Consider the following 26,936-nt stretch of genomic DNA (forward strand, 5'->3'; position numbering starts at 1 on the left):
GTTGGTTTGTACCCCGAAAACATATTACATTTTAGCTCAACTTGCTTCATTACTGGGTTACCCCTTAGGCAAATGTAACGTTTGTGAGCTTGGTTACACTTGCTTCTAACGGCCCAAAAAGGAAACAAATTACACTCTCAAAAAATTTATTCACAACAGAAATCAAAAAACAAAGTGGTCACTCACAAACAAAACACACAGTGATAATCAGAAATACACCACATACCAAAAACAGGAAACAAACACACAACAAATCAAGAACTGGTTGACGAAGGTCCATGCCCACATGATTCCACAAATATGGCGTTGCAATATGGGTAACATAATATATTCCACAAGTTTCCACATCAAGGTTTTTGAAGGGTAGCAGGAAGTAGTCATCGTGGGAGTGCCAAAGATTATGCAAACAAACAGAAGATGGGGAAAAAATTTATAAAAAAAAGATGAACGCAAACAAACCGTAACACATTGGGTATAAACACTGTTGTTTGGTCAATAATTACCTAAAATATCTGGCCACCACATCATCGCGTATGGCCCCCCCACATACTGACCTCCGACCAACCTTGGGGGGGCCATCCTCAGGTAAGGCATCCTCTGGCTGCATTGGGACACCACTCCTTATGGCGATGTTGTGAAATATCCCACACAGGACCACAATTTTCGAAACCATATCCGGCAAATACATGAGCTCGCCACCAGAGCGGTGGAGGCATCTGAATCGGCCTTTTAAAAGGCTGATACAGCACTCCACCACTTACCTGGTGGCTGTAAGTGCGGTATTAAACTCACTTTGTGGGCCTGGTGTGGGAGCCAAATAAGGAGTGAGCAGCCAGGGCATGCAAGGGTAGCCACTGTCTCCTGTGAAAAAGAATAGACAACATCAGGATCACTGTGTATCAAGCTTAACATTGTTATGTACTAAAGGTCTCCACTTACCCAGAAGCCACGCATCACCAGCTTGTAGGTTGGTTAATTTGTGCCATATCCCTGATTGCCGGATGATGAAGGAGTCATGTGCACTTCCTGGTAATTTTGCATTCAGGGACAGGATCTGGAGGGAGGCATCACATACCACCATTACATTCAGGGAGTGATAGTGTTTACGGTGGCGAAATATGGCCTCCAGCGTGCTGGAGGCTGAAGTGGTATGTGAGTACCATCCACAACCCCTATGATGTGTGGGAAGCCAGCTATTTGGTAAAAATTGGCCTTGGCCACAGTAAGGGCACCCATATCCAAAGGCATTTTAATAAAATGATGGAGGTGCTTGAATAGTGCCTCCATCACTGCCCTCAGGATCCTGGAAAAGGAGGATTGTGAGATGCCCGCCACTATTCCCACCGTTGTTTGAAATGATCCTGAGGCACAGAAATGTAACACCGCCATAAATTGCGTAAGTGGTGGTATTGCTGTAGGACTGTCAATTTGCCGCTCAAGATCACTCTCTATTAATGAGAGAGTGTCTATGATGATTTTGGGAGGAAGACGGTAGCGTCTTAAAACCTCATCATCGGGCATTCCAAAAAGGGTGACACGTGTTCTATATATCTGGGGCCTTGCACGCCTACGATACCTACGCCTGGGACGAGATTGAGGTTGGTCGGCTTCCGGGAGCATGGCCAGAACAATCCGCCCCAGATCAACCTGAAATGGCAAGATTTGAATGTAAGGCTTTTTACCCACCCCAAAATTAAAACAACTTAGCTTGATGATACCATCCATTGCTGCTTACATGCTGGGGTATTGTCATGATACGTCCAAACTGTAAATATTCCCAATATTAAAAAAAATCTGTTTAGTCTGTGCTTTTATGTTTGTAAATTTGGTGCAAGACAAAACATAAAATAGGCGAAACACACATTTGGCCAACGAGCAAAATGACATTGCACACAGTACGTCAAATTGGGGTCAAATGTAAGCAAAAAATGCTAAAGGGAAAACACAAACAATTTTACAGGATGAATAAGCATTTAAAAATGCGCTAATTAGTCCGCAAATACAAGTCACTATACAAACAGAGAAAAATGTGCTAATTAGTTCGCAAATACAAGTCACTATACAAACAGAGAAAAATGCGCTAATTAGTTCGCAAATACAAGTCACTATACAAACAGAGAAAAATGCGCTAATTATTTCGCAAATACAAGTAAAAAAATGGACTTACCAAGAGCTAATGTATAAGATTCCCGATCAAAAGGTCTTTGGGGCCGAAACAAATAAAAACCTAACAGAGATGAAATTAGGGAAAAAAAACTTTAGAAAAATAAGAAAAAGAAGGAGACACAAATTGAACCAAAGTTAGACTTCACAAAACTTACCAAATCAAGAAACGAGGCCCAAAAAAACACCAAAAAATAAGCGTCCGGAAAATAAAAACGCAACTATAGCAAACAAAATAAACTCCCAACAACGCCAACTCCTAAATCCGCAAACAAGAAACTCCGACCAAGGTAACCTCCAACAATCCAAAAACGCCACCTCGACTCGAGACACACCAAGCCATAAATAGTGTTTAGTTTCCCGCACAAATTAAGGAGGGATCACAGGAACGCACAATCAATGATGCGGCCGCAAAATAAGGACGCATGTATAAATACGTCACGAAACACAATTTAAATTCTGGTGTATTTCTTGTTTGGAGCTCAGACATGGCTACAGACCAGGGAAACAATGGTCAACAGTCAGGCGGTAAGTATTTCATGCATTTTGTCTCAATGATTAATTTGAAACATAATATTGTGCAAGTTGTGAAGTTGAGAATTCTGCATATTTACACAAATAGGTGAGGAGAATGACATGGAAGAGGCTGCTGGGCCCAGTATTCCGGGCAAAGCTGCCAAAAAGAAAAGGCAGCCACAATTCACAAAAAAGGAGATGGAGGTTTTGATTCAGAAGTGTGTGGACATCCTGCCACAGGCAGACAGGAATATGAGTACAAGCCAGAAGTGGAGAATGTGGGAAGAGGTAGCCGTTGCAGTCAATAGGGTGGGTGATTATGTCCGTCTAGCCCGGGATGTCAAACGGCGGTAAGTAAACACTTGCCCCCCCTATAAACAAACCCCATTTTAAACAAAAGGATAATGGTTCCAATTTTATCCCACAGATGGGGCGACTTCAAATATCGCCTAAAGCAAAAACTGTCGGACAGGGCTAGGCATGCAAGGGGGACAGGTGGGGGTCCCACCCCTGTGTCATTGGAGTTGACGGATTTAGAAGAGCTGGCACAGGGGTGTGTGCAGCCTGTGGAGGTGTTTGGCGTGTCCAACATGGATACGGACATGCCAGACTTTGCGGCTCCTCATGTTGTCCCAGGTAAATATTGTGATGTCACCAACTCTGAAATGTTATTGTGCCAATATGTAGATTCTAATGTGAGTGTTTTCTCATTTTTCCTACAGAGACACAGGCGGATGAGTCTGCTCCATAGGGGAGCCTTGGCCGCAGAATTTCTGCTGGCTCTGCAGGGGAGGAACCAGTACATCCGGCTGAGGACCCTGCAGAAGCCAGTCCAGGGCAATCCCCCTCGCAGGCAGTGGCCCTCCTCACAGAACTCAATTTCAAATCGGATTTCCATACGGAGATTCTGCAGAGGATGGACGCCAGTCTGATACGGGTGGCTGAGGCCCTGGAGCAAAATGCGGCTGCCAACGTGACCATTGGTCAGGCCCTGGCGGAAAATACCAGGGCCAACATCCGCATCACCAATGCCCTGGAGCAGCTCGTTCGCCAGCACATGGTGGAGCCGACCTTCCTTCCTGCCGGAACATCAGGATCCTCCACCTCTGGCACAACATCAGCCAATCCTCCAAATGTGCCTAGCCCTGTGCCTAGTCCAGAGGCCACAACATCTGCCTCTGGACAGGCCAGCCCGATGACATCCCGGACACGGTCTGGCGCCCTCCCTCCCCCAGCCAAACGGGTTAAAAAACGGTGACAGCAATGGCTACTTTTCCCACACTCCTTCTGTGCTTGGCTCATATTCCTCTCTGGACAAAACTTCCCTCTCCTTTCTTGTGAATTGTTTTTAATTTTGTGTTTTACTTTTCATAAATCTTTTATGTTGGCCCAATTATTGTAACTTTGGGAATGAACCCTGCAAAAAAACTTTTTCTACAATCTGTTTTTTATTTTAGTTTTTGTTTGAGCAATACAATTCACAAAAAAGTCTGAAATTGTATTCTCACATTATTGTCAAAATGGGTTACATTTAATCCTGGGCCAAAAGGCAAAAACGGGCAAAAACCACATTTTACATGAATTAAAAAAAAGGGCTCTTTAAGGAACGTTTAAAAATTTACATAACGATGCAAATTTAACAGGCCAAAAGAAAAAGGTAAAAACAAAAAAAACATGATGACATTATTGTTACAATAGGCCAAAACCAACAAATTGAGGCCAAAAGAAACCCCCACAAATGTACGCAAATTGATTGTGTAATCCTGACATTAGCAGCTATGATTTCCACCTGCGTACGCTTTTGTGCTAACCCAAAAAACTGATTTCAAAACACATACCAAGCCGGTTTTCAATCCAACACTAATTGCTGTTCGGACCACCCGCGATTAATCGCTGCAACATCGTGGAGTGCCGGGACGGAGGAGAAGGCCATCGCCAATGTGGTCGAGTAATCCAGACCCTAAGCTGTGCGAGCATTTTGAAGGGAAAGAGGATCATCCAGTGACGTATGAGTCGGTCCGAACACATTTTACGTTCACATCTGCTAATGTATGTACGCCCCAAAAACGCCTCGCCACGCCTGCGTTTTTCCATCTCCACCCCCGTCAACACCCAAAAACGCCCTGTTCTGTCAATCACATTGGACATGTCACTTCCTGTACGCTATTTTACGAACGAGTCAAAATAAGCTCGCAATCTGCCGTACGCACATGCGCAGTGTTACACCGACGCATGCGCGGTTAGTCAACATCGGAACGCGACGAGCGTTCTGCTGTTAGCGAGCGGCTCTGAATGAGGGCCATAGCTCTACACACCTAACCAACTTTTTAATCAGACCAGCCAACTTCTCTACCACTTTTGATGTCACAGACATGTTTCCTATTTCTGCATGTTTTGAATAAATATTTGTTTCTTAAAAATTCAAACGTCAGTATGTGTAGTTATTTATTACTTTTACACTAAGGGCCTTATTATAAAACTAAATAAATAAATAATAATAATAATAATAATAATAAAAATGTGTCTGGGTTCCACCATATTTGCAACCAGCTCTGGTGCTTTCAGACTGTTTTGGTTACCCAAAAATCATAGAGGGAAATGAATTAGAATCCCGCCTGATTTTGATGAAGCCAGCACTGGACATTGCCAGCCTAGACTTCTGAAACTATAGAGGTGGTCTCTGCAGCATGGGGGTCCCCAAACATGATTTCATGCAGCCCCAGGCTGGTTGGCACCAGGGCTGGCTTTCCCAAGGGAGCAGGGCCCTTATGTATACCTAGCCATGGTGCAATTGTACTAGGGCTCTTCCTGCTCCCCAGGGAAGTGGGTGTAGGGGTAATTGAAATAGTAAAATATTGTATACAATTTGTTTTTGGTGAACTACAGGTTCCAGCATGGCCTGTCACGGCTTACTGGCATGTGTAAAACCACAAGTGCCAGCTTATCCTGGCACCAGAGCCAGATGGCATCTGTAGCTCGTCAAAGACAAATAAAGACACACACACACTTTAATGTGAAAACATTTTAGTAAGCAATGACAAAACATAGTTTCATTTCAGACTACTTTTATTTTATACTGACCTGGTCTTGTTTTCCTGAAGCAGTCCTCGTCACCTTCACTAGAGCACCTGTAATGAAAAAAATTACATACAAACTGGCGAAAATAGAAAAAATAGTTCCTTCCGCGAAAGTCAAGAATTATTTTCCTATAACATCGCCTATACTTTACAATGCCGGTTCCCCCTGGGTTTGACCTGTCATAACTCTGAAACCAGCATTGTAAAGAATAGGGCCTATTCATTATTGCGAGCCCCACTCCTCTGGAAAGCCAGTCCTGGTGACAACTAGCCTGGGGCTAGAAAGATTCAAGGTGTGCTGTGAACCCACACACTGCGGGGACTCCCTCTATGGTTCCAGCAATCCAGGTTGACAATTCCCAGTGCTGGTTACCGCAAAATCAGGGAGAACCACATTGTTTTCAGCTTTTGGGAGCAAACAAACTATTATCATTTGCTCCCACACACTCATCGATTATCATTAAAACCAACAAATTAGTGATTAGAACAAAATAATTATGGTGTTTGGCCAGCTTTAGACTCCTACTGATGTCAATTGCTGAGACATGGACAACAGCTTGACAGTGTATTCGTTCATGTCTCTGCATGCACTCTTTTTGGTACTGTACAGTTTATTGAAGATAAAGGTCTAGACCTTTATCTTCGATACATTGGCTGCAGCGCTATCAACAAGTCATCTGCTTCCATGAATTATGGAATACATGTGCTTTTCCACAGATAGGCCAATCAGAGGTATAACTAGGGTGGTGTGACACGTGCCACGGCACAGGGCACCAAAGGGCAGGGGGCTCTGTTTGGCGGCGCATGACAATTTTCTGTTTATAATCATTCTCACTTGTAGCTTCCTTTTATTTTGTTATAGCATCCCCTGGCCACCCCAATCTCCTCCCTGGCAGACTTAACCTCCAATTGGCCACCTCCCCAAGCACCTTCAGTCACATCCTCCTTTATTTAAAACACACATTTCAAAATTATGTCATACCAGGGACTTGAACCCATCACCTTTGAATAATTATTGTGTATCATCACTGCAGCCATTGGATTCACACAGTGTTTGGCAGTGACACCTGGATAACAGTAAGAATGTGCGCCGCCGATCCTCGTGTTTTGGTTTTGGATCTGTATCTCCTTGTGTTTTGGATCTGGATTTGGGTTTTCAAAACTGCCCCTTGCATTGTTTGGTTTTGGATCTGTATTTTTTTTTTTTTAAATGATAAAAACTTCTAAAAACACATTATTTGATTTTTTTTTGTTCCTACAGTATTAACCTCAATAACATTAATTTCCACTCATTTCCAGTCAATTTTGACTGCCTCACAGCTCTCAATATTGTTTTAGTCGGGTTTAGGCCCAAAATTTGCACCAAGCTAGCTCACTGACTAAGCTAAGCGGCAGCAGTGGGCGGCACAAACACGTGGCAGTTCAACTTCCAACATGGCACATAAGGACACATATGTTTTCATTAATCAAGAGGCCTGAGGGAGTTGGAGTATGTATGTAGTTGAAGGCAGGGACAAAAAGGGTTGCTTGGTAGTAAATTTAGTTTAATTTTTTTATTCCAAAGCAAATTTATGAGGGAGGAGGGGAGAGCATGGGTGAACAATATTTCCCATTTTTTGCCCATAAAATCAGCTTGGTGTTCAGAATATTTTTTTTTAAATGAAAGGGGCATGCAGGAGATGCTGTCTGGACATTTTTGGCATTCAGCAACTACATATCAAAGATTGCAGCAGCAGTGGCAGTTCAACTTCCAACATGGCACATCAGGAAACAAATATTTTTATTATTCAAGAGGCCTGAGGGAGTTGGAGTATGTATGCAGTTGAAGGCAGGGAAAGGAAGATTTGATTAGTAGTACATTTTATTTCATTCTTTGATTCCAAAGCAAATTTATGAGGGAGGAGGGGAGGGGAGAAGGGAAGGCATTTACAAAAAATATTGAAATCATTCACATCAGTCCTTGCCCCAGAAGAATCCTTGAGTGCTATGCCTGCTGCTGGGAGTGGATTTTCATCCCAGAAGGGGACCAGGAAGACTACTAGTAGTACTTAAAAAAACAATTGACTGTTAAACAATCCTTTGCAAGGGAGAGCAAGTATGACAGCAGTCACCCAGTTGCATAGTGGATCACTGATGCCATAACATCTATGCTGGTATTAGATGTGTGTCCAATATCCACCAATAATGCAGTGGGTTTTAGACAGTTAATTGATATCCCGCTACCAAATTCCATCAAGATTCCATTTAACTAGAAAAGTAACCTTTAACTAAAAAGTAACAGGAACATTAAAAAAAACTTAATTAGTGGCCTCCAAAATGCCATTGTACCCACTGTCCACTTAACCACACATATGTGGACAAGCTGAACAGAGCAAATGCTTTGTGTCATTCTTCCCAATGGACACAGATCTGAAGAGATGCAAAGAGCTGTTGGTAAGCAAATTGTCAGCTCAAGTGGCACATGAAGCAGCGAAGGCTTTTCCTTCAGTTTCTCCAGCAAGTGCATCTGCCGAGAAAAAAATAAACTTTCCCAAAAGACCCATGGGTGATGCAGATGAGTAAACACAAAACACAAAAACTTTTTGGATGGATGTGATGCAGATGGTGTTTAAGTCAGGAGATTCCTAGATGGTTAAGGTTTCTACCTCTACTTACTCTGGCTTTACAAAGGGTATAGATGACTTGACAATTGTTGTTCGGATTTGGGTAGAAATAATTCCACACATAAGAAGTGGATGTTTTTGTCTTGTGCCCAGGCATGACAATGGGCTTTTCCTTATCATGGGCAATTCCTGCTTCTTCCACTGGTGCCTGATTTACACAAACAACATCCTCATCAACAACATCCTTATTAGCATCAGCTACACAAATATCCTCCTCATCCTGATGCACTTCCACAGAAGCATCCTCGATTTCTATGTCAGCATGTTCACTTGTGCTTACATCATCATAAGAGGCTGAACCACCAGTCATAAATAAAGGCCAAGGCCTTAGCCTTTCCTTGCCACTTCATGCGGTGAAAGGCATATTGCCAATGTTATTTCTTTTTGCAGCTAACTTTCCCTTTGATATTTTTTTCTTTTCCACTGTAAAAGATTGGTTCTTGATTTCAGATGACCTGACTTAAGCCCAGTATGCCCTTGGGCATCGGCTTTAGTATATTATGTAGATGGACTAGTATCGTCATGACTGTTGGCAGCAGCTCCAGCACTAGTATGTGGTTCCTGCTCTCCTCTCAACTGATCGTTCTCCATATCAACAAACATGAAAGTGGGGTACAGCACACACATCAATTTGTACCAATTTTAAATATTACACTGTGGTATCAATGACCTACAGTGTCACAGGATTTATGAATAAGAAAAGAATAACACACTGCGCTGAAACTTAGTGTTAAAAGATTATTTATGAATAAGAATAACACCCTGTGCTACCACTTAGAGTGTCACAAGATTTTTTATGAATAAAAAAAGAATAACACACTGCGCTGCCACTTACAGTGATATCAGTATGTTTTATATATAACGCATGTTATTTAACACTTTGTTGTGGTCTTGTAGTCGGCATGTAGAGAAATCATTTATTCACGATTGAGGAAAGAAGTGAAAAGCTGAATATTAGACTGCACTACCACTTACAGTGTCACAAGATTTTTTATGAATAAGAATAACACACTGCACTACGACTTATAGTGTCACAATACGTGGACAATAAATTGCAGTCTGGCCGGCAGTGTCACCAAACAATAATAGTGCAGCTAAGTTGCTAACGCACACACACAAAAAAAACGTTTTTTTTTATTACTTTGGGGAAAAGCACCCTTGAATGAGGCAGCAGCCCCTTGATGAACAACACAAACAGCACCCCTTTTTCTGGACAACAAAGCACCCCTGCCAGCTGCTGAGTGCAGACAGACCACCTGCAGAGTCACAAATATGTGGACGATAAACTGCAGCAGTGTCACCAAACAATAATAGCGCAGCTAAGTTGCTAACGCACACACACACAAATAAAAAAAGAAAGAAAAAAAGTACTTTTTTTTTTCTTTTTTACACTGGGGAAGAGCACCCCTAATTGACAGAGAACCCCCTTGACAACACAGCACCTCTTTATGGACTGCAACCCTAGCCTGATGGGTTGCAGTCCATAAAGAACAGGAACTGGACCCGCTCATCTCTAGATAACGGTGGTGCAAAGAGATTGGTACCCCTTTATCATCGTATGGGACAAATCAGATTGGTCATGGCCCTTCCCCATGAGGCCACACCCCTTTTTCAGAAACGCATCTTATGTACCTGTTTAAAAAAGGGGGGGGGGCACCAATGCTCTTTCTGGCCCAGGGCACCAAAAACTCTAGTTATGGCTCTAAAGCCAATGTCTCCTGTGTATCTATGCATTTCATCAGGATTTTAGATTGTCACATGAATCTTTTCTGATTTTCCACAACCTCTCGTGCTTTATCTGCATTTCCACAGCAAATTTCCACATTTCGTAATTCTTAATTTTATAAAGCTCATGCTTGCTACTGCACTGCTCTATACTGATACAAATACATAACTTTTATTTTTATTATGCAAGATATATCGTTTGGTTGTTTGTTAGATTGCACAGTGTTTATGCACTAGATCATTTGTCCGGGAGTTCAAGGGAAATTGCTGACGACATCGCATCCTCTGCAAGTCATCTAGTGTGTACCTATTTTAAGCCAATCCCTCTGATTATGATTGTGATTTTTCTTCCAATAGACAGTGAATTTAATCTGTAAATGTCTGGCATGCTTTAAAGCCCCAAAAGTTATAATTGATATAAAAGATAATGAAAAAATTAATTCAATGTGCATATTAAACAGGATTACAGAGGAAAAAAAAACTACTGACACAAAAGATTTATGGATGAGAGAAGTAATGGACATGGATGTATCAGATACTCATTATTCATTATGTCAAGGTTTCCCAACCCCGGCCCACTAAGCACCCTAACAGTCCAGGTTTTAAAAATATAGGGCCTGATATAGAGTTGTAACACAGTACACACAGCAGCTGCATCTTTGGAAAAGATATTGTGATTTGTTACATTGTACAAGTCATTCAGCTTTATACTGTATGTTGATCATGTCATTTATCATGACATTGATAGTTATCATGATGCCAGCTGAACTGCATGTGCTTAAATATTTTAATTTATTCTGCACCAAATGTAGGGCATGGGGAGACTGGGTGCTGAGAAAAACTGGTATAGACAACAGAACCCTTATTGAACTGTACTATGCGCAAGACCTGTACTGCGCGCGTGCAGAATGGGTTCTGCATATTTGCATGCAGAGCGGCAGCAGACTGTCAGTGATTGACAGTTTGCTGATGTTTTTGGGCAGGGGGGGGCAGCGGCGGCCTCCATTTCCCCAAACAGAAGCGTGTTGCTGCCGTTGGGGGAGGAAGGAAGAGGCCAGGATCGGCTGACTGAGGGCCTGATTCAGACCCGCTCGCGAGCACTATGTGCTCGCAAGCAGGTCAATGGTGGCCCAATGCGCATGTGCGAGACCCGGATAGCAATGGGCAAACCGTCGCTCCGGGTCTCGTACCAATGGGGGCGTGCTGTCGATGTTGAGTGACAGCATGCCCCCTTTGGTGGGCGGGCCGGGGGCGTGGCTGCCCAGACGGAGGCGTTCCCATGGGAACGCCTACCGTCTGGTGCCGGCCCCACTGACATCACTTGTTAGATCCAAAAGCACTCTTGGGCTTGCGGCAATGAGACCCTACCACAAGGGTCTCATCGCAAGCCGAATGGTCAAGACCATCGCGACCATCATCATGGCCGCTCGTTATAGCTGTGGGTAGTCACCCACAGCTATGCGAGCCGCCAGGAGGCAGTTCTGACAAACCAGAGGGCCAGCCCTGATTCAGAGCGTCTGGCTCTGAATCAGGCCCTGAGATTCCATGGCCTCTTTTGAGCAACTGCGTTCGCCGGCTCGAGTGACCCCAAGGCGAGTTTGTCCTCATTCAGCTTCCTATCCTATGTTACACACTCTGGGCCTGATTCAGAGTTGGGAATAGAGAGAGATATCTCTCTCAACTGATCATATTGGGGAAACCATGCTGCACTGCACTGGGGCAGATGTTAAATGTGCAGAGAGATTTAGATTTGGGAGGAGTGTTTCCAAACTGACATCTAAGTTGTAGAGTAATAATAAAGCTGTGCAGTATTTGTGGACTACATGCAAAATCAGCAAGTATTTACCCCAAATGTAAAAAAATGTATGTATTTACACCCCTTACATTGCAATATGGTTTGTTCAGGTTCACAGTTGAGAGAGATGTCTCACTCTATTCCCAACTCTGAATCAGGCCCTCTGTGCACAGCAAGAGAGCTGAACTTACTGTATTCTGGGCTGATTTTTTTCTTACGGTGCCTCTGTAATATACAACTTAGCAATTATATCAAGTCGATGTAGAGAGTAATGCAACAGAAAACTTCCCCCTACCGCCAGCCCCATATACGATGTGTTTTCAAAAGTTTCAAAACTTATACACGTATAGATGTCTATGTTGGTAAGATATATTTGTTATTGACTGCAACTTCCACTCTACCTTCAATTGTTATTTAAATTATCCATCATTTTCATGTACTGTGATTTAGACTAATCGGTACAGAACATGCTACATTAGCATTTTGTTCTGTTGATTTTCTGTCATATTCTTGATCTGTATTATACTTATCTTCTTTTAAGTGGTATTATATTTAGTTATTAACTTTTCATAATAGCAGATGTTGAGGCGAGACAGCAGAAAAATAATAGAAGTAAATACGGCAACCATATGTAATTTTGTATAAATGAAATAGAATATATTCTTTTACATGTGGGCAGATCATCTACAGAATTTGGGAAAAACCAATTTACCATAATTTTATAATATCTATTCAGAGTCTATAAAATCAGCTAATGCAAAAGTACTGTGGGGTGGAATGGCATTCTGTACAATGGGGCAACACTCCTAGTCACAGACTCAAGTATGCCTGTGACTCCCTCCTCTCATCCAGTATAGTTCTAACTCCACCAAAAGTGAGGCAGGGAGGAGGTGGGCCTAGTAGATCATACATGCCTACCCTCCCGATTTTCTCGGGAGGCTTACGATTTTTGGGTAAACCCCCACACCCCCGGAAGGGTAGGTATTTCTCCCGCATTATGCCCACTTCCTAGTGAAGTGGGCAGAATGGGGAGAATTTCCGCTGCAATCGCAGGTCCCTGAGTAGGGGGTGGGGCTTAGTGACGCAATTCTCCGTGAGTCGTGTCATTTAGCCCCGCTCCCTATTTAAATTTAGGCCAATCACAGCAATTTGCCATGAAGGGGGGCGGGGCTTAATGATGTGACAGCCCATCTGCTTGTCCTCCCCAGCCTTCTCCCGGGGACGACAATGAAAAGGTAGGCAACTATGTAGTAGATGCTGTGGGCCCCATAACAACCGCACTCCCTGCACCCTCAGTAGCCACGCCCCTGTGTTCAGTGATAAATTACATTGGAAAATAATTTTTTATCAATATGATATGTGGTGATAAGAAAGTATACTTAACTAGGATAAAGTTAGTTATTAGTTAAATAGGCCAAAATAGCAACCGGAAGAGGAATGAGGTTCAAATTATTATTATTATTATCCTTTATTTATATGGTGCCACAAGTATTCCGCAGAGCCTTACAAAGTACATAAACAAATAATTTGACAACTGACTTACAGTACAATACAGGACAAGGACATGGATAATATACATTGCTACATTAGTGACCATAACACCCACATAAGCAACAGAGCGTAAGCAACCAAGTGTTAGGTGCCCTGGTGGGGGGTAAGAAGTAAGTGAAAGTAAAGTAAGGAGAAGCACAAGAGGGTAGAGGCCCTGCTCGTAAGAGCTTACATTCTAAAGACAGTTATGGCTTGCCGCAGCTGATTTCAAATACATATTTTAACAATAACTAGAACCAGTGTCATGTCTCCACCTTGCTACCAGTAGCTGCACAGAAATGGCAGACGCTGGTGATTGCTTTACTGATGGTGGCTGTTAACGCTGCAGCCTTACAATAGCCACATGTGATGAAATAAGAAGAAACAACTAAGCGCTCACTACCTATATATATATATATATATACTTGCTTCCTTGCTGCAGCTATATCAAAGAGTAGTCTCGGTCTCTTAAAACAGTAAATGATTAAGGGCTCTATTTATTAAGGAAGGTGGGTAGTGTAGGGCTGGGAGGTACTTACCTGTGCTGGTGCTGTGCTGGTGCTGGTTCTGTGTTGGTGCTGTGCTATGCTGTCACTGTGTTGTCTGGTGTGTCCTGGGCTGGTGCACTGCTGATCCATCTGGTGCTGTCACTGCTGTGCTGCCTGCTGTGCTGCCTGCTGTGTCCATCTGGGCTGGTGCTGTTACTGATCCATCTGGGCTGGTGCTGTGCTGTCTGCTGTGTCCAGCTGGGTTGGTGCTGATCTATCTGGGCTGGTGCTGTGCTGTCTGTTGTGTCCATCTGGGCTGGTGCTGTTGCTTATCTATCTGGGCTGGTGCTGTGCAGTCTGCTATGTCCATCTGGGCTGGGGCTGATCCATCTGGTCTGGTGCTGTGCTGTCTGCTGTGTCCATCTGGGCCGAAGTTCTGGACCCGAAAAAAAAGTTGTCTTTTTATTTTATTTCTGAGGGTGCGTGTTAGGCTTAGCCACACAAGATACAGCAATGCAACCTAGTGCTGCCCGACTCCAGTCATCATCAATCTGTGCTCTGGGCCCAAGTTCTGGACCCGAAAAAAAAAAAAAAAAATAGTGTCTTTTTTTGTCTAATATTTTTCTGTGTGTGTGTGTGTGTTAGGCTTAGCCGCACAAGATACACCAACGCAACCTAGTGCTGCCCAACTCCAGTCATCATCAATTTGTGCTCTGGGCCCAAGTTCTGGACCCGAAAAAAAAAACAAATAGTGTCTTTTTTTATTTAATATTTTTCTGTGTTTGTGTGCGTGTTAGGCTTAGCCACACAAGAACAAGATACAGCCAGCAATGCAAGTTGCAACCTAGTGCTGCCTGACTCCAGTCTCGTGCTCTGGCCCAAGTTCTGGACCCAAAAGAAAACAAAATCAAATAGTATCTTTTTTTTTTTCTAATATTTTTCTTTGTAAGCACGACTGCACGTGTGGGAATTTTGTAACTGCTACACTATTGGTGCTTGTGACACTGCTTCAAGACCGCAGAAAATATGGAGGGTTGTCACATGACAGGAGAGCAAGGCCAAGAACCACATGTTGTAGCTGCCGCCAGCAGTCATCATGATAATGCATTCTCTATGAAGGCCCATGCCCCAGGGCTTAAGTCATGCCATGGATATGGTAAAGCTACTTTTACTGTAGTAAAGAAAAAAAAATCAAAAGGCAAGTTGCCTTTAGATAAACAAAAACTTGGCAATATGCCATTCACTACACGAAGTGACAAGGAAAGGATAAGGCCTTGGCTTATGTTGACTGCTGGTTCTGATAACCCTTCTGCTTGTAGTAGTAGTGGTGGTTTTACCATTAAAAAATTGAAAGTTGTTAAGAAGAGTAAGACAGCTCTGGAAAAACCAACTGTGTGCCCTGACAAATCGAAATCACAAATCCCAGTGGAGAGTGCAAGTGTGTCCGCAGTTGCCATGTGTGAGCCAGACCTAAATACTAGTGTACTGGAGGATCCTCCAAGTTCCAACATTTGTGTGCCCTCTGTAAATGTGGGGAAGACCAGTCAACATCTTGCAGACATAGTCATCGAGTATGCTTCTGTGGAATTGCACATGGAGGAGGAGGATATTTTGGTAGTTGAAGGTGATGAGGATGTTGATGCAACCTTTTGACCCTTTAACTAGATGAAAAAATCAATATTGTGAGCTGAGAGGTGGTCAAAATTGACTGGAAATGAGTGGAAAGAAATGTTATTGAGGTTATTAACACTGTAGGAACAAAAAGGCCCATTTTATGGGATTTTAGCTATTTTTTTATTTTTTAAGAAAAAAATCCAGATCCAAAACCAAAACCTGAAAACTAGAGATGAGCGGGTTCTGTTCCCAGAGAACCGAACCCACCCGAATTTAGCATATCTGAGTCGGTTCCAAGCAAGCTCGGAGGTTCCCGCCTTACTCGGATCTCGAAACCGAGGCAAAACGATAGAGTCTGAAATCTCGCGGTTTGCGAGCTTTTGTCTCTATGATAAATGTAGTATATAAGGGACCACGCGACGGATGCCATTTCCACTCCGGCTGTGGAGACCGAACAGGGAAGGTGGGTAGTGTAGGGCTGGGAGAGGTGCTGGTTCTATCTGCTGTGTCCTGGGCTGGTGCTGATCCATTCTGGCCTCTGGTCAGGGTGCTGTCACTGTGCTGTTTCCTGATCCATTCTGGTTCTGGTCATGGTGCTGTCACTATCACTGTGCTGTCTGCTGATCCATTCTGGTCTCTGGTCATGGTGCTGTCACTGTCACTCACTGTGCTGTCTGCTGATCCATCTGGGCTGTCTGATGTGTCCATCTCTGGGCCCAAGTTCTGGACTCCAAAAAAAAAAAGTGTATTATACTATTTTAGATTTTTCTGTATGTGCTCGTGGGTGTTAGGCTTAACCGCAGTAGTGCACAATATCCAGCCAGCAATGCTAGTTGCAACAACCTTGTGCTGTCCGACTACTGTTGTGCTTCAAAAAAAAACAAATAAAAGTGTCTTATATTTTTTTCTTCTGTGTGTGCTCGTGGGTGTTAGGCATAACTGCAGTAGCGCACAAGAGCCAGCCAGCAACGTACGTTGCAAGAACCTTGTGCTGTCCAACTACAGTCTTACTCCAAAGAAAAAACAATAAAAGTGTCCTATATTTTTTTCTTCTGTGTGTTCTTGTGACTGTTAGGCTTAACCGCAGTAGTGCACAAGAGCCAGCCAGCAACGCACGCAACCTTGTGCTGTCCAACTACAGTCGTGCTCCAAAAAAAACCTCATAAAAGTGTCTTATATTTTTTTCTTCTGTGTGTGCTCGTGGGTGTTCAACTTAACTGCAGTAGTGCACAAGAGCCAGCCAGCAACGGATGTTGCAACAACATTGTGCTGTCCGACTATAGTCGTGCTCCAAAAAAACCCCAATAAATTTGCCCTTTCATCACCTGAAGCAAGAGGTAGTAACTCGGTGGAATTCTACCCTGTATATGCTTCAGCGGATTGAGGAACAGCAAGAGGCCATTCAGCCTATACAACGGACTATGACATAGGCCTTGGAGGGGGAATGCACCTTACTCCGTGTTGTGCAAGGTTCTCAAACCCTTTGAACTTGCCACATGTGAAGTTAGTTCAGACACTGCCAGCTTGAGTCAGGTCATTCCCCTCATCAGACTTTTTCAAAAACAGCTGGAGAAACTGAAGGAGGAGCTGAAACAGAGCAATTGCGCAAAGTATGTCGGACTGGTGGATCAAGCCCTTGATTCACTTCACCAGGATCCAAGAGTCATCAATCTATTGAAATCTGAAAAGTATATTTTGGCCACCATTCTGGATCCTAGGTTTAAGTCCTACCTTGTGAGTTTTTTTCCAACAGACCAAAATATAAAACTATGCAAAGAGCTGTTGGTCAAAAAATTGTCATCTGCAGCTGCATGTGAAAAGCCATCATCTCCTCCTTCAGTTTCAACAGCTGCCAGGAAAAAACTAAATTTTGCTTACAGAATCCCTGCTGGTCATGCAGATCGTTCGCCAAAAAATGACATCTGGTCGGGCCTGAGAGAACTGCCTACTAGTGACATGTCTTCTACCGTGACTATGTGTGATACGGTTTCAGAGATAATATCCTATTAGACATGTCAGACAGTCCCTTTCAGTACTGGCAGGAAAAAAAGGCAATTGGAGTCCCATACACAAACTTGCTTTGCATTACTTAAGTTGCCCACCCTCCAGTGTGTACTCCAAAAGAGTTTTCAGTGCAGCTGGCAACCTTGTCAATGATTGGCGTAGGCGGTTACTTCCTCAAAATGTGGTAAAGACACATCTCCACATAATATGGAGGAACCTTTTCTTTTTTTGTTTCCAGCGCTGCTGCAGGGGTTGCTGGCTGAAATGGTGGTATGGCATACTGCCGTATACCGGCTCACTTATATAGTACTGGAAACTAGTGCTATATATATATATATATATATACCCCATCCCCATCAGTGTGTACATCCTCTCCTTCACACAATATTAATTCATCCCTGCTGGAATCCACCATAGGTGCCTGATGTAATTGTTGGTAGAGGTCTTCCTCGTGGAATTTGTAATTCATTTTAATGAACAAAATGGGAGCGCTCGCTCTGAATCCGGGGGGCCACTTCTGTATAATGAGCCAGCTACCTGGCCGCTCGCTAAGCTGTGGGTGACCATCGCGACCATCAAGACCATCGTGACCATTGGGGCTTGCGAGGAGACCCTTGTGGTAGGGTTTCATCTGCTGCAAGCCCCAGTGAGCTTTCGGCTCTAATAGAGCCGGAACCTCACCACTGACATCACTCATGATGTCAGTGGGGCCGCCCCCAAATGGCAGATGTGCCTTCGGGAACGCCTCCATTTGGCCAGCCACCCTCCCACCCCACCTATAAAATGGCGTGAGCTGTCAATCACCATCGACAGCTGCCCCTTTTGTAGTGAGCCCTGAAGTGAGAGAATTTCTCTCTTTCTCCAGGGCTTGTGCATGTGCAGTGCGGCCGCTGCGTGTGCGCAGGGCCTCAACATCAACCCACTTGCGAGCGCTCAGCGCTTGCGAGTGGGTCTGAATGAAACCCTTAGTCATGGTAGACATGTCACTATTGACAATTATTTTACCAACAGCTCTTTGCATCTTTTCAGATTTATGTCCGTTGGAAAAAAAGACACAAGGTAGGACTTAAACCTAGTATCAAGTATGGTCGCCAAAATATATTGATCTGATTTCAAGAGATTGACGACCCTTGGATCCTTGTGAAGCAAATCAAGGTCTTGATCCACCAGTCCGACATACTTAGTGGAATCGCTCTGTTTCAGCTCCTTCTTCAGTTTCTCCAGCTGTTTTTGCAAAAGTCTGATGAGGGGAATGACCTGACTCAAGCTGGCAGTGTCTGAACTAACTTCACATGTGGCAGGGTCAAAGGGTTTGAGAACCTTGCAGAACATGGAAATTATTCTCCACTGCGCTTGTGTAAGGTGCATTCCTGCTCCATGACTTATGTCATAGGCCATTGTGTAGCACTGGATGGCCTTTTGCTGCTCCTCCATCCACTGAAGCATATAGAGGGTAGAATTCCACCTGTAGTCATACAGGGAAAGACAAAGGAGAGATGTAATGCAATAATCACTTCTCCGGTGGGAGACATCAGGCAACAGTACTTTGTGTTGCCAGTGGTAACCACTCAAGCTGGACGTGAATGCAGTAGAGGGAGGTAAATTCTCCATCAGGAGTATCAGGGGCCGTGACTACCTTGTAATTATAAAGAGTCCTGTAGATCGCGTCTGCATCCCCGCCTCAACCTCAGTGTTGTAAGAGCGTCCAATTCAGCTGTGCAGTGTGAGCCTCTCCGGGTCTCCTGAAGTAAAAGCAGGTATCTGAAGGTAACACATCGGGTCCAGTGTCCCAGCTCTGACGCGTTTTGCACCGCTATTTGGGGGGTTTTGCAAAAAACGCACATGCACACACAGAAAAAAATACACTTTTTATTATATATATATATTTTTTTTTGTCCAGAACTTGGGGCCTGGAGCACCCCTGACCGAGGCAGCAGCGATTGACGACACAGGCAGCACTAAGTTGCTGTCTGATAGCAAGTGTGGCTAATGCACACGCACACACAGAAAAAAAAGACACTTTTTATTATATTTTTTTTTGTCCAGAACTTGGGGCCCGGAGCACCCCTGAGCGAGGCAGCAGCGATTGACGACACAGGCAGCACTAGGTTGCTGCTGTCTGATAATAAGTGTCCCACACACACACACACAGAAAAAAAATACACTTTTTATTATATATATTTTTTTTTTGTCCAGAACTTGGGGCTCAGAGCACCCCTGAACGATGCAACAGCGATTGATGACACAGGTAGCACACTACCAGCCCAGATGGACACAGCAAAGCAGCCCAGATGGACACAGCAGACAGCACCAGCCCAGATGGACACAGCAGACAGCACCAGTCCAGACAGCACCAGCCCAGAAGGACACAGCAGACAGCACCAGTCCAGACAGCACCAGCCCAGATGGACACAGAAGACAGCACCAGTCCAGACAGCAACAGCCCAGATGGACACAGCAGACAGCACCAGCCCAGATGGACACAGCAGACACCACCAGCCCTACACTACCCACCCTCCTTATTCACTCTCCACAGCCGGAGTGAGGTGGCGCCGCTGCGGGGACTCCTTATATAGCAGAGACAGAAGCTTGTGAGCCGCGAGATTTAGTCTCTGAGGATTTGCCTCGGTTTGAGATCCGGGGCCTTGGGGGAACCCAATGCACATTCGGTTCTCTCCCCGGATCTCTAAATTCGGGTGGGTTTGGATCTCTGAGATCCGAACTTGCTCATCTCTAGTTCTAAGCAGCCTGCTAGCCAGATACAGGGGTCGTGGTTGGTCAGCTATGCCGCCCACTGAGTGCTGCGCTAGCTAGTTACGGCCCTGGTTCAAAGCATAGGTTTAAGTGTATGTGACACAAGCCTAATGCTGGGTACACACTGGCAGATATATTAGCCGATCAATTGATTGGCCAATATATCTTGTGTGCGTCAGCCAGTTTGTACCAGCGATATCTCTGTGAATGATGTCGTTCACAGGCATATCACGTCGGCTGTGCTGCACAGCCAATACCCAGTATATCTGCAGACATATTGGGGCATTGTGTTCTGTGTACACACTTGGTGCAGAGGCTGCGAGGAGGGCGGCGCAACACGCCCCCCGGTCAGCAAGAACCGCGGCCAGGTGACAGATGATGGTTGTCAGGGCCGTAGCTAGGGTAGTGCAGCCGGTGTCATCGCACAGGGCACCATAGGTCAGGGGGCGCTGTTTGGGCCTGTAAAATTTCTGTTTATTATCATTCTTGCTTGTAGCTTCCTCTTATTTCATCCCCAGCATCTCCTGGCCTCTCCTATCTCTTCCCTGGCCCTTCCCCATGATGCCATGGCACTTTTGTGGGTGCATTATGTCCCTTTGAAAAATGAAGGGGGCACCAATGCTCTTTCTGGCACAGGGCACCAAAAAGTCTAGTTACAGCTCTGATGGTTGTTCAGTGTGTATGAACAGCCATCATCTGCAGATATATCTGTTAGGTGTGTAGCCAGCCTTATGTAAGCTTGAGACATACATTTGCTTCTGCTGCAGACCTACAATTTTTTGCAACTTTGTCTATGCACACAATTCATTTTTTTTACTCAACACATTTTGGGCTCTATTTATTAACATTATTTTTACTAAAATAAAGTGAAAAAGGGTGTTTTCACACCCTTTTCACATTATTTTAGTTTCACCTGTAGTTATTACAGGGCAATTGGAGTAGAATTAGTAAAATTCTACTCCAACCCCCAGTATCACTTATTTTTAGTAAAGCAGATCGCATTTCCCATAATTGTAATGGGAAATGTGATCCGAAAAAATAAATTGTAAAAAAATACCGGGGGAAGCCCTGTGATAATAACGCCACCTGGAGGTGGCGTTATCCAGGGTCTCCCCCAGTTACCGGGCTCCAACTCTGCTCTAACAGGGAGAGCAAAGCCGGGAGCCAGTACCAGTAATCAGCTATGTGGTCTAAGCAGACCGCAAGCTGATTGCTGTAAAAAAAAGAAAAAAAAAATTAAACATTTTCTTTTTTACTTACCTGACTCCAGGGACCGGTGATCGGGCCTCCGGTGATGGCTCCTCTCCGGTCAGCTGGTCTCCCACAGTGCACTGGGGCCCGGTCATCAGGTGATCGGGCCCCAGTGCAGTATGGGAGATCACCTGATCGGGAAGCCCGGAGAAGATCACCGGAGGCCAGGAGGATGCAGGTAAGTGTAATGAAGGGAGGGGGGGTCACGGGGGGGTCGCGGGGGTCCGCAATCGCGGGGGGAGGGGCTTAGCACCGGGGGCGGGGCTTAGCGTCGGTGGGGGGGTAGTAGGGGTGGTCGGTCGGCGCATGCGCGGGCTCTTAGTCGCGGTATTTTTTCCGAAAATACCGCGACTAGAGTGCGGATGGGATCCGCAGGGACAGAGCTTAATCGCAAGCTCTGTCCCTGCAAGGGATTTATAGTAAATCCCTGTGATATTGCCTGAATTCGCAATGCGAATTCACTCGGTAATATCACACTACAATCCGCATTCAATATGCGGATTGTAGTAAATAGAGCCCTTTGCACCTGAAAAAATGTCTAGAAAAGTACAGATGCCAGAGTACAGTATTGTTAGTAAGGAAAGGATGCAATGTTTTGAATCACTGTAATTCTTTTTCAAGATCAACGGTTCAAGACATATTTCTGCAGGATGTAGAGATTATTTTTTTCCCTTTCAATCTTGCTTGTTCTTTCATACAATTATTTTATGTGTTACCTATTTGAACACCAATACTTTTAATGTTTAATTCATACAGATTTTTTTATAGTACTGTTAACTTCCTGGATTTCACATTCATGACAAGGGAAGGGAGGATCATCTTATCTAATTTATTAAAGCTGCACATTCAAGTTTATATTTACATTTTAAAAGTAATCATTTCAAACCTTGGATAACTAACATCCCAAAAGGGTAGATTGCCAGATTGAGACAATTGTACTTTAGACATTTACAAGTTGACAAAATGCATGAAAGTAAGTAATAGCAAAAGGCCCTGCACTTAAAAAGGATAGAAATTCACTCTTCATTTCTAAGAAAGGCAACGTTACAGAGAATAAAAAGGATAAGGAGCATATAGATGTTACATCATTGTTATTTGTCTCTAGATATATTTGGAAATATTTTAAAATTAAAATGATTGTTTTCAATAAATATTAGAGATGAGCGGGTTCGGATTTCAGAGATCCGAACCCACCCGAATTTAGCAGATCCAAGCAGGCTCGGGTTTCCCGCCTCACTCGGATCTCAAAACCGAGAAAAACCATAGATTCGGAAATCTCATGGTTCGCGAGCTTATGTCTCTATGATCAATGTAGTATATAAGGACCACGCGGCGGACGCCATTTCACTCCGCCTGTGGAAACTGAACAGGGAGGGTGGGTAGTCTAGGGTTGGGAGAGTTCCTGGTGTTGTTTGGTGTTGTGGTGTTTGCTGTCTTCTGTGTCCTGGGCTGGTGCACTGCTGATCCATTCTGGGCTGGTGCTGTCTGCTGTGTCCTGGGGTGGTGGTGCTGTGCTGTCTGCTGTGTCCTCGGCTGGTGCTGCTGATCCATTCTGGGCTGGTACTATCTGCTGTGTCCTGGGCTGGTGGTGCTGTGCTGTCTGCTGTGTCCTGGGCTGGTGTTGCTGATCCATTCTGGGCTGTGCTGTCTGCTGTGTCCATCTGGGCTGGTGCAGAATACATCTGGGCTCTGCTGCGTCCATCTGGGCCCAAGTTCTGGTCTCAAAAAAAATAGTCAAAAAAACAAAACAATAAAAGTGTCTTTTTGTGTAATATTTTTCTGTGTGTGTGCGTGTTAGGCTTAACCGCACAAGTTCCAACCAGCAACGCAAGGTGCAACCTAGTGCTGCCCAACTCCAGTCGTGACCAATCGGTGCTCTGGGCCCAAGTTCTGGAGCTGAAAAAAATAAAAATCAATTGTCTTTTTTTTTTGATCTTTTACTGTCTGTGTATGTGTGTGCGTGTTAGGCTTAACTGCACAAGATCCAGCCAGCAACGCAAGTTGCAACCTAGTGCTGCCCGACTCCAGTCGTCATCAATCAGTGCTCTGGGCCCAAGGTCTGGAGCTGAAAAATAATTGTCTGTGTGTCTGTGCAGTTAGGCTTAGCCGCACATGATCCAGCAAGTCCACAATGCAACGTAACTGCTTCAAGAACGCAGAAAATATGGAGGGCTGTCACATGACAGGAGAGCAAGGCCAAGAACCACATGTTGTAGCTGCCGCCAGCAGTGCAAGGCCGTCAACTTCCTCGTCCTCTATGAAGGCCCATGCCCCAGGGCTTAAGTCACACCATCGATATGGTAAAGCTACTTTTACCAAAGTAAAGAAAAAAAAATTGAAAGGAAATTTGCCTTTAGATAAACAAAATATTGGCAATATGTCATTCACTACACAAAGTAGCAAGGAAAGGAAGACTGCTGGTTCTGATTCTGATAGCCCTTTGGAAAAACCAACTGTGTACCCTGAGAAATCGAAATCACAAATCCCTGAGGAGAGTGCAAGTGTGTCCGCAGTTGCCATGTGTGAGCCAGACCTAAATACTAGTGTACTGGAGGATCCTCCAAGTTCCAACATTTGTGTGCCCTCTGTAAATGTGGGGAAGAGCAGTCAACATCTTGCAGACATAGTCATCGAGGATGCTTCTGTGGAATTTCACATGGTGGAGGAGGATATTTTGGTAGTTGAAGGTGCTAAGGATGATGAGGATGTTGATGATGAAGATGTTTGTGATGAGGATGTTGATGCCAAGGATATCCTTTGTGTAAGTAAGGTAACAGCTGTCGCCCATGGTTTGAAAAAGCCAAAGCCCATTGTTGTCATGCCGGGACAAAAGAGAAAAAAATCTACTTCTCACGTGTGGAATTATTTCTACCCCGATCCGGACAACAGTTGTCAAGCCACATGTGACTGTTGCCATGCAAGAGTGAGTAGAGGGAGGGACCTAAACCACCTAGGAACTTCTTCCTTGTTACGTCACTTGGAGCGCATTCATCAAATATCAAAGTGTACGTAGCCAAGTTCCAAAACTCAAAATGTAACAAGTGCAGTGTCACCTACCTGCTCCCTCTCTGTGAGATCCAAGCGCCTTCGATCTCCAACACTAACACCTGCATCATCAACATCCTCATTCATCATCAGGAGTAGTCCTGCTGCATCCAATGTTGGTATTCGAAGCATGATTGACTCCTCTCCTATCCATTATTCCTCAGAAGGATCCTTGATGACTATGCCTGTTGCTGCTGCTGTTGCTGTGAGTGTATCTTCATCCCAGAAGGGGACCAGGAGGAAGACTACTTGTATGCTGGTATTAGATGTGCAACCAGTATCCGCCATTACTGCAGTGGGTTTTCAACAGTTAATTAAGGTCCTACCAGATCCCTTCTAGATCCACTTCACTAGAACAGCAATTCCAAGTCTGTACAAGGACATTATAAAAAACCTTAGAAATGCCGTTGTACCCACTGTCCACTTGACCATTGATATGTGGACAAGTGGGACAGGGCAAACTAAGGATTACATGACTGGGACAGCCCACTCGGTAGGTGTATTGCCTACAACAGCAATAGCAGCAGCAACATCTACCAAAAGACAGCTGATACAGAGGCGGGCCACTCTTTGTATAACTGGTTTCACTAAGAGGCATACCGCTGAGAACCTCTTAGAAAAACTCAGGGAAATCATTGCTAAATGGCTTACCCCACTTGGATTCTCCTCGGGATTTGTGATTTTGGACAATGCCACCAATATTGTGAGAGCATTACATGTGGGCGAATTCCAACACGTCTCATGTTTTGTTCACACAATCAATTTGGTAGCGCAACGTATTTTAAAAACTGACACGGTCGTGCAGGAGATGCTCTCGGTGGGCTGCAAAATATCCAGACATTTTAGACATTCGGCAACCACTTGTCGAAGATTGCATTACCAGAAGGTACTGTTAAATTTGCACTTCCATCAGCTGAAGCAAGAGGTAGTAACTCGGTGGAGTTCTACCCTCTATTTGCTTCAGCGGATGGAGGAACAACAAAAGGCCGTCCAGGGCTATACAATGGACTATGACATAGGCCGTGGAGGTGGAATGCACTTTACTCAAGTGCATTGGAGAATAATTTCCGTGTTGTGCAAGGTTCTCAAACCCTTTGAACTTGCCACACGTGAAGCTAGTTAAAACACTGCCAGCTTGAGTCAGGTCATTCCCCTCATCAGACTTTTGCAAAAACAGCTGAAGAAACTGAAGGAGGTGGTGAAACAGAGTGATTGTGCAAAGCATGTCAGACTGGTGGATTAAGCCCTTGATTCACTTCACCAGGATCCAAGAGTCGTCAATCTATTGAAATCTGAAAAATATATTTTGGGGACCATTCTGGATCCTAGTTTTAAGTCCTACCTTGTGAGTTTTTTCCAACATACCCAAATATAAAACTGTGCAAAGAGCTGTTGGTAAAAAAAAATTGTCAGCTGCAGCCGCACGTGAAACGCCATCATCTCCTCCTTCAGTTTCTGCAGCTGTCAGGAAAAAACTAAATTTTCCATACAGAATGCCTGCTGGTCATGCAGATTGTTCACCAAAAAATTACATCTGGTCAGGCCTGAGAGAACTGCCTACTAAAGACATGTTTTCTACTGTGACTATGTGTGATACTGTCTCCATTTACAGAATGATGGAGAACTATTTCAGAGATAACATCCTAATAGGCATATCAGACAGTCTCTTTCAGTACTGGCAGGAAAAAGAGGCAATATGGAGGCCCATACACAAACTAGCTTTGCATTACTTAAGTTGCCCACCCTCCAGTGTGTACTTCGAAAGAGTCTTCAGTGCAGCTGGCAACCTTGTCAGTGATTGGCTTAGGAGGTTACTTCCTCAAAATGTGGAAAAGATGATGTTCATTAAAATGAATTACAAATTCCACGAGGAAGACCTCTACCAACAATTACATCAAAAAAATACAGAGGCGCCTATGGTGGATTCCAGCGGGGACGAATTAATATTGTGTGAAGAAGAGGATGTATACACTGATGGGGATGATGAGGATGAGGATGACGACAACTTGTAATGTAAAGCCAGTTTGTGTATGGGATCATTTTCATTTCCATGTGCAATGCACATTGGCAGCTTGTTTTATGGGGGTCCAAACAAACCAATAATTTCAGCCACAATTGGCAGTCCTTGTTGCTGAAATGATTGGTTTGTTAAACTGTCTTGTTTCGTATACAACATAAGGGTGGGTGGGAGGTCTCAAGGACTATTCCATCTTGCACCTTTTTCCTTTCCATTATGTGCTGGTTGGGGCATTGCTGCCTGACATTTTAAATTAATGTTATGGTTGGTTTAGGAACCAACGATTCATTTTTA

Source organism: Taudactylus pleione, unplaced genomic scaffold (assembly GCF_031769625.1).
Source record: "Taudactylus pleione unplaced genomic scaffold, aTauple2 ptg001607l, whole genome shotgun sequence".
Lineage (NCBI taxonomy): Eukaryota > Metazoa > Chordata > Amphibia > Anura > Myobatrachidae > Taudactylus > Taudactylus pleione.